This window comes from Cavia porcellus, unplaced genomic scaffold, assembly GCF_034190915.1.
Source record: "Cavia porcellus strain 051 isolate PalLab524CR breed Dunkin Hartley unplaced genomic scaffold, mCavPor4.1 scaffold_15, whole genome shotgun sequence".
NCBI lineage: Eukaryota > Metazoa > Chordata > Mammalia > Rodentia > Caviidae > Cavia > Cavia porcellus.
Window position 1 is genome coordinate 25592126 of NW_026947498.1, and position 10182 is coordinate 25602307.

Sequence of the window (10182 nt, forward strand, 5' to 3'; positions counted from 1 at the left end):
AGATGTTGCTAAAGTGCCTATTGGGAACTTCCCTAAGAAGGCCACATAAAACATGAAACATGAAAGGAGGCTTAGCCTCTGCCCCCACCACCCTGCCTGTGCTCAGGGGCTTACAGAAATGCGGCGGTTCCCAGCGCCATCACACCTACATGGTTCCCACCGATGTCCGACTCTGTCAGGTCCCACCCATGTACCACATTAAAGCACATGCTGTGAGCACAGCAGGATGCCTCCAAAAGAGTACTGCAATTCACTCCTCATAGAGCTGAAAGAAAATGAAATGCACGGAACACCTGATAACAAATTTTAAGAATAGTTTTAAAAGCTTAATGAGATCCAGAGTTCAGATAAAGTTTTAAAAATGCAAGATATTAAGAAAAAACTTAGCAAAAATATACAGATTTTTATAAAAGAATCAAATAAACCCTTGAAATTGTGAGCTCAATAAATCTATATAAATATAATTGAATGTGCTGACACTAGGTCTAGATTAACCAGAGAGAATATCTGACCTTGAAAGCAAGCCTTAAATGTAAAATGTCTCAGAAAAAAAAAAAAAAAAACCGAAAAGCAAGAAGATTGATTAAAACTTATGTGAAAGTTTAAATGAGTGTATATATCTGTATTTTGGAGTACCTGAAGAAAAAGTTAAAGACAGAAAAATTATTCAATGGAATAGTATTTGAACACATCCTTAATCTTTCACCACCTCGTATAGACATAACCAGAAGAGAGTTTTACTACAGAACATTATATTCACATCAATAAAAGTGAAACGGTGTAAAAAAATTCTAAAAGATTGGAAGAGTGATATCTGAAGTCATACTTAATAAAATTATCTCTAGATTACCAATAGATTTCTCAGCAGACGCTCTATCATCAGGGGAGAGTAATATTATCTATCAAACATCCTGAAAGAAATCACTTCTACCAGTGGAAATCATGCTGCTGCTGACCCGCCTTTCGGGACTTGGGAGTGTGGTTGCCTAGGCTGAGGGTGCCTAACCTGAGTCCTGCCAAGTAGCTGCGGACCTTTCAGCCACAATCACCACCGCCACGCATAGGGAGGACACCAGATACCTGAAGAGAAACATTAAAGGTGGTAATATTGATGTACATCCATCAGAAAAAGCACTTATTGTTCAATATGAAGTGTAAACTACCATTTTTAGAGAAATGAGTAATCCTAAAATGGGAAAATGAAATAAATGCCAAAAAACTATTCATCTGAAGGATTTCAGTGCCAACACAGATACAACTTTCCTACCATGGAAGGAAGTTCAAGAATGTACATTTATTCGCCCCTTAAAACTAAGTGAAGTAGAACAGCTGTTGTGCTACCTGCAGATTCGGGATTCATTTTCAGGAAAAGAAAAGAAAAATGAAATAAACCTGAAGATCCACCTCTTTTTGAAGGAACAGAGATCGACGAAGTTGCCAGCATTAATGACATGAGTGAATACCTTGAGTTACTGTATGAGGCTATTCCTGGCAAGGTTCGGGGATCTGTTTTGATTCTATAGCTTGCTCAAAATCCTGACAACTTGGAACAACTACTATTGAATGAAACTGCCTTGGTGCACTAGCAAGACTCCTGAGAGAAGACTAGAAGCAAAGTGTTGAGTTAGCTACAAACATAATTCACATCTTGTTTTTGCTTTTCTAACCTTCATGGAATAATCACTCACTATGAAGATGGAGCTCTGAGTATTACTATCATTGATCATGAGTTAAAAAGGCTGGAGCTTTGGAAAGAAGAACTTTCTAAGAGGAAGAAGGCTATTGATGAATACCTTAAAAACCAAACTTTGAAAATGGATTATGATAAAACCTTTAAATGTACCAGGCTTTTGTGGTAAAATAAGAACAACTACTCAGAATTGCTCTTTATTTACTGCTGAATCTGGCTGAGGGTACTCGTACAGAACTGAAGATGAGGAAAAGGAATATAGTTCACGTGTTAGTGAAAGCTCTTGATTGGGACAATCTTAAAGAAACTCAGCATTTTTATGGAGAATAAAAACAACATGGTAGAAATGGATATTGTTGAAAAACTAGTAAAACTGATAACCACATGAGCATGAATATTTACTAAACATCACTCTCTGGCTTTTGCTGAACGTGTCGTTTGACACAGGACTGAGGAATAATATGGCACATGTGGGGCTTCTTCTAAAACTCACTGCACTCCTAAGCAATGAAAACTTACAAACAAATAGCAATATGTGTACTTTACCACATAAGTATGAATGATCACTTTAAATCAATGTTTGCATACACTGACTGAATATTATAGTTAATGAAGATGCTCTTTGAATGTTTGGATGAATAAATTGATGTGGAACTCATTTCTCTCTGTATTAATCTTGCTGTAAATAAGAGAACTGCACAGCTGATTTGTGAAGGAAATGGGCTGAAGATGCTCATGAAAGGAGCTCTGAAGTTCAAGAATCAATTGCTGATAAAAATGATTAGAACTATTTCCTAACATGATGGATCAACCAAAACTTCATTTATATATTATGTATATTTACATATATAATGTATTTATATATATATATAATATATTTATATATTATAGCCTAGGCCTCTAATGATGAAGAAGAGTTTGAGATCAAATATTTGAGAGCTCTGGTAAATTTGACCATTCCAGACTTGGACTGGAAACTGGTGCTTAAAGAGTACAAGTTGATTCTATTAACTCAAAGATAAACTAAAATCCGGTGCTTCTGAAGATGATCTTGTTTTAGAAGTGGTTATAATGGTTAAGAACTGTATCTATGGGTGACTTTGTGCAACATTGCTAGCTAAATCTGAAATAATCTCTTCCTTTATTGAATTACTAAATGTTCAACAAGATGATGAATTTGTATGCCAGATAATTTATGTCTTCTATGAAATGGTTCTCCACCAAGCCACAAGAGATGTAATAAACAAGGAAACACATGCTCCAGCATATCTTTTAGATTTGATGTATGATAAAAATAATGAAATTCCAAAAGTTTGTCATAATACACTAGATATTATTACAGAACATGATGATGAATGGGCAAAGAAAATTCAGAGGGGAAAAGTTTTGCTGGCATAACTCTCAGTGGCTGGAGATGGTAGAAAGTCATTAAATGAATGAAAGTGAGCAGTACTTGTGTAGTTATGATCAAATTGAGCCATATATCCATGAAGGAGATGTTGTAGATGACCTTTTCTACAGCCCAGATGGACTAATTGTCACTGAAAGAGTCATAAATCCAGATTTCTTCAATGACTGTCACCTTCAGAATGGAGATGTAGTTGGACAGCATTCATTTCCTGGTAGCCTTGGAATGGATGACTTTGGCCAACCAGGTGTTATTCTTGGACACCCTGCCACAGTTTATGGATTCTGCCCTGATGAACCTTTCTTATATGGCTATGGGTCTCATTAAAATCATCCCTTCCTATGTTTACTCTCAGATTAAAAGAAATCTTTGTGGTTCGTGTTAACTTTGCCTTTACTCTCCCTAATAATGCATGCTTATCCTCTTATGGCTGTGTGTTTCTTACTATTCCCTGTTTGCCCCAGATTGATTCCCGGATCTTCTGGCTTCTGTTGAGTACACTTGATGCTAACACTGTTCACTTTCCTACCACATCTTGATGCTGAATAAAATTTCCTGTTCCCTCAAAAGTGAATGTTTAAAAGCTATTAGATTGGAAGACCAAAACTATGTACATCAAGTGGCAGGTCTGACTTTAAGGAACAGGGCAGGCTTCCATTTGAGAAAACTAACCCTGTGATTTTGTTCTGTTTTTCATTTTTTTTTGTTTTGTATCTTTTCTCAAAAACTTACAAATATCTTAAAAGGCATGTAATATATCTTAATGATTATGGGTAGATAAATGTCTTCATCTTTAATTTTATGAACTCGGGACCAATATAAGGTGAAATATTATAGAAGGCTGATTTTTCTGGGTGTTCTGATAAATATAAGTTAAAGAATAAAGAGACAAAACTGAAATTTGGTTTTATAATGAGTGAAAATGAGCAAAATCCCATCTAGCAATCTGTGGCCCTTCTCACCTTCTCCCTTATGACTGTTACTATTTATAGTGTTTACTAACAGGAAAAAGCACTGATCAGTTTAAAGTATTAAAGGACATACAGTAAGATTTTACTTCCATTTGCAAACTCCATGTCAGGTGACAAATGATTGTGCTCATCTTCCCCAGAATTGTGGAGTAAATTAAGATCATGAACCAAGTACCATTGTACTCTGATGACTTACATAAGGAAAAAGGAATTCTGATAGTTTCTAGAGAAAATTCTATTTATGGCTGTAAACCTAAAACTAAGAAAATGATTATAATAATTCAGTTTGGCCAAAGTATCTTAACAGTGTGCTCTAATTTATTGTGATTGTTTTATATATGGTATACATTTTGTTTGCCCATCTGCCTGTTAATATGTTTCTTATAGTTTGCAGCTGCTTCAAAAGATAAAATTTATAGTTAAAAAAAGAAATCATTGCAACCCAACATACTCTTAATAAGGATAAAATTTTGAAATAGAAGAGATTTAGAGAACGTAGAAGAAAAGGAAAAGCAGCAGGAATTCATTACCACCAGATTTGCCTCACAAAAGATGCTTTAAAATATCAAACTTTCCAGATGCAGGAAAATGATAACACTGTCATGAAAATATGGGAAACTATGAATTTCACTATGAGAGAACATACAAAAAAGAAAAGTAGACAGCAAACAAACATGTTCAATACAATAAATCATCAAACTACAAAAAGGGGATGAGAAGCACAAAGTATACTCAAAATTTAGAAGAAAATCAACACAGTGACAGCAGTAAGTTCTTATCAATAATAATTTGGATGCAAGTTGAATTCTCCAATTAAAACACATGTACTGACCAAATGAATAAAGAAAATGAGACCCAAAACTATGTTGCCTACAAGAAACTTGCTCTATTGGTGAGGACAACCAGAAACTGACAGTGAACACATGGAGAATGTTCAACTTAGTGCAAGCCCGAAGTGGAAAGAGAAATTATACTTCATTTGACAAAATCTATTTTAAAATAGACCAAAAATATTTCCAGGTAAATGGATGCACCTTGAGTTAATAATCTTAAGAGAAAGAAATCAGATGCTCATGGGTAAATGTCATATTGTTTCTCTGATATGAGAAACAAAAAATATAAAAGAGGTTAATGTGAAATAGGAAGAAAATGTTCAAATGATAAGGGGAACTAGGAAAGAGGATGGAGGAAAAAGGAAGAGAAAAGAAAAAATGGAAATAAAGAGTTTATACATAAGTCAGGGAAGAAGGGATGTAGGGAATATAGGGAATTGGAGAAAAAGAAAAACAAGATATATTGTGTACAGGTGCAAATTCTCTGGATGAATGTGATCATCAAGTGGTGGATTAACAATAGTCAACTTGCAACACCGTGCTGAACCCAATCTGTGTGGTTCTGGGTGTGGATGACCCACATGGAGACTATAGCCAATGGTATAAAAGGAGAACCGGTGGGGTAGGTGGTGTTCTGTTGCTTCTCTTAGAGAAGCTTCTCATGCTGATTCACCTGATATGAACTTGGTTGTTCTTATCATCAGAAGAACTTGGGAACTTGCTATCATTGAGGAGGGCTGTGGTTCTTCTCCAGGGAGCGCTAGTTCTTACACTGAGTATTGCTTCCTGGCTCCAGTGCAGATCCTCCAATCTGCTCCAGTGCAGATCCTTCAATCCTTCATCCCACTGGTACAGACTTTATAGCTTCCACTACTGACCTGTGGGACTTCCTAGTGTAGATCCTTGGTACAGACTTGCTTGAGGCATTGTCATGGGCTCTAAGCCTCCAATTGTAATCAGGGCAGGTGCATTATTGTGATCTCTAGGACTTCAGCTGGACTTCTGCAGGCCATTGCCGTGGAATACAGACCTTCAGCAGAATTCTTTGGTTCTCTAGTGTGTGGACAGATCTCTCATACTTTTCACATTTCACACTTAGGGTGAATGTTAAAAGAATCCTATAAATTATGTTGGAGACCACTACGAAGCAGCTCTGAGCAGGATTTAAAATTAATTAATTGACTTTCTCTGCTTATCTGTGAGTCCTAGGCCTTTGTCCCTTGTATGGTGATGGAAGCATGTCATCCTGGCTTTACTATTTGGAGAAGTCTTTGAAGTGACTCCCAAGGTCCTGATCATTGCCTGTGCTTTCTTCAGTTTCCTCACTCTTTGTTTGGAACTAATAAATATGGGTGGCCCAGAGAAGTCTTTGTCTTAGCCTTCAGAGTCTTGAACTCAGTTAAAGGGTTTTGATCCTCCTGGAGCCCTAAAATCATACCATTTATCTCATTTTAGTTAAGCCTTCACCATATACTGGTTTGGTAGACTGGGGTTCTAGGAAAGGACTCGATAAATTTTGTGTGCTACATTAAACTGTTTCCTTTGGAAACCTTGACTCTAACATCATGTATATCTAAAATGTATCAATAAAGTTAATTAACTAAAAAAAAACTATAAGAAAAGACAAAGGTGATCACATGAAGAGATCAATTCATGAAGAAAATGTATATGAACCTAACGTCACTGAACAAAATTTATAAAAACACTATTAGACTTGAAGTGTAAGACAGGCCCCAACACAATAAAGTTTTAGAGATATTACCATTAGGCAGATCACATAGGCAAAAATTAGTAAATAAATATTAGTTACACTATATTATACAAGATGAAATGATATTAAAAGAGGTGTCAGGAACATATTGCACAATAGCTCTAGGGTACACATTCTTTATAATAGTACTTTGTTTACATAAATCTGTGACCTTCTCTAGAACATATCATATATTAGGCCACAACATATATAAGAACAAGCAAGAAGAATCAAATCTAAAATTAGTAGAAGAAAAGAAATAAGTAAGGCAAAAAAAAGACAAAAATCAATTACATGAAGAGTTGCTTTTATGAAATGATAAAACAAACAAGTCACAAGCTATAATAGCCAAGAAAAAAAGACCAAAATAAAAATTAGAGAGAAAAGAGGGCATATTAGAACTAATCTTACAGAAATGTAAAGTTTCATCAGGTATTCTAATGATAAACTGTACCTAAAGCAACAGAAAAATCCTGAAATATGTAATTTATCAACTAGTGATTTCTTACTGTTTTTATTTTAAATTCTGTGTTATTTCTACCATTTTTTCTCTAAATAAAAAAAATTTGAGGGTATCAGGTTGAACCATGAGATCAGAAAGATCTAAATAGATTAGCAATAGAAAATGAGATATAATCACTAATAAAATGAAAAGCCTATGACCAGATGGCTTTACACTGTAATTTGATTTGTAATCTTTGCTTTTCTTTTTAAGGAATTGGAGTTTACATACAGAAAAGTGCATGAATCTTTATGTACAATGAATCTTCATACTAAAAGACCCAAGTAATCACCACTAAAGTTGAGACATGAAACATTTCTAACACTCCAACAGTTCCTTTAGGCTTCTTCAAAACTCTTCCTTCTGCCTCAAAGATAATACCCCTTTCTCACCATGGATTAGGTGGCCTGTTCTTGATTTTTCCAATAGATGCAATTATACAGCAGTTATTATTCTCCACCTAACTTCTTTCACCCAATCTCATGTCTGTTAGACTCATCCACTTTTGTCCAAAATGCAGTGACTTATGCTTAATTCTCAATACATGCCAGAAATTTCCTGTCTTGTTCTATGGGTAATAGTCTGTTATGAAACCATTCTCGCAAAGAGGCATTTTAAAAACATATTCTTTACTTTTGACTTTTTATTAGTACATGTTTGCAGTTCATAATTATTATACTCTTCTTGGGAAGGTGGTACCTCTACATATCTAAAGTCTTTTTTTCTTCTTCCCTTTCCTTATCAACCCTCAAAAGAACTAGAGATAATAATTTTTAAAGTAATTAAAATAATTGTATGGGAGGGAATCCTCCAAAGTTCATTCTTTGAGGGCAGTAATGCCAAAATCAGAAATAAAGGCTGTAGACAAATATCCCTCATGAATATGGATACAAATTTTTTGACAAAACAACTTAAAATCAAATTCAACTTCTCACAACAAATTAATTTAACATAATGAATTATTTTTATAAAACATATACCAGAGTGATTCAACATATGGAAATCAAAATAAATATATCAAAAGAATAAAAACTGAATATTATATGATTATCTCATAGATACAGAAAATGCACTTGATAAAATTCAACAACCTCTAATGATAAAAACTATAAATTATGTATAGGAATACTATTCCTCAACATAATAAAGGTTATATATAAAAATGCATGAACAACATTTTACTGAATAGGGAAAAGCAGAAAGGGTTTCCTCTAGGATCAGAAACAAGACTAGATATCTACTATTATTTAGGTAATATATAATTCTAGAAGTTTTAGATAGAGAAATTAGGCCAGAGAAATAGGAAGTGAGAAAGTAAATTACCCATTTATATATGATAACTTTATATGATAACCTAAAAACTGCAACAAGAAAATATTAGAATGGATAAAGGAATTCAGTAAACTTCAAAATCACCATAAAATCAGTATTTTTGTACATCCATTAAAAATTTGCTGAGAAAGAAATCAGAAAAGCAATTTAATTTACAATAGCCACAAGTAATAAATGAATAATATATGAGTAACATAGCTTGAAATAAGCATATCTAAGAACCTGAAAAACCTCTACAATGAAAACTATGAAATTCTGAAGAAGTAATTTAAAACTTTAAAGAGCAGAATAGCATCCTATATACACAAATCAGAAGCATTAACATTTTAAAAATGTGCATATAGGGCCTAAAACAACCTACAACTTCAATGTAGTCACTACTAAATACAAATGGCATTCTTCATAGAATTAGAAGTAGAATTCTAAAATTCACATGTAAACACAATACGGCCATGAATATTAAGCAATCTTCAATGAAAAGAACACTATTAGAAGCATCACAAAGTATGATTTCAAGATACATCACAGTGCCATTCTATTGTTTTTATCCAAAACAATATTGTACTTGCATAAATAGTACCTTGATCAATGGACTAGAATAGAGATCCCAAACATAAACTCATGCATCTATAGTCAAGTGCTTCTTGGCAATGGTGCTAAAAACATTCATGTAAAAAAGAACAACATCTTCTTTAAACAGTAATAGAAAAACTGGATATCTATATGCAGAAAAATGAAACGATCTCTATCTCTTTTTGTACAATAATCCATTTAAGATGGATCAAAGACTAAATTAAGCCCAAAAATCTGACAGCACTAGAAGAAAACAGAGGAGAACACTTAAAGACTTTTGTACAGGCAATGATTTCTTGCAGGGAAGGACCCAAAACGAAGCAAAAATTAACAAATGTGATTTCATCAAAATAAAAAGCTTCTAGACATTAAAGGAAACAGTAAACAGAGTGAAAAGACAATTTACAGAATGGGAGAAGTGTGAGAAAACACTTGTCAACTATTCACTTGATGAAGGACGAATATACTGAATATACAACAAACTCAAAAATTCAACAAAAATAATGCAAGTAATTCAATTAAAAATTGACAAATGATCTGAGTAGACATTTCTCAAAAAAAAAGAAACATCAGTAAATATATGGAAAAGTGCTCAATATCATTAGAACTTAGGAATCATTAACTCAAGAGTACAATAAGATACTATCTCACAAAAAGTTCCTCACTTAGGAATTTTAAGTTGCAAACTTTCACAGCTACAGATGGACTTGGCATTAAGAATGTGGTAATCAGAGTTGGAAGGGAAAACAATTTAATACAGGACACCTAATTTATAGTATTATTTTATAGTAGTCACCCAAAGATTCAAACACAGAACAATGCAGGAAATCTTTCCACACATTAAAGACCCAAAAATTCTAGCTGAGGACCTGGGTCCCAGGACAATGCCCCTCCATGAGTCCAACTGGAAGCCTAGCCCCCATGACAATGTCTCATGCAAGTCTGTCTCATGGAACTGCGGGAGGAAGGCCTAATGGTCAGTGGTGGAAGCTAGAAAGTCTGGACCAATGGGATGAAAGATCTGTGCCAGTAGGCTGAGAAATCTGAACTGGAGCCAGGAAGTAATTCTCAAAGTAAGGACTAGAGCCACCCCAAAGTGAACTGCAGCCGTTCTCACTGACAA

The 10182-nt window shown here is 34.3% G+C and overlaps 1 pseudogene; it reads left to right on the forward strand.

The window, feature by feature from the left end:
* The first annotated feature begins 1071 nt into the window (after positions 1-1071).
* LOC100732566 (kinesin-associated protein 3-like) lies at positions 1072-3425 on the forward strand (annotated as a pseudogene).
* Positions 3426-10182: the final 6757 nt, after the last annotated feature.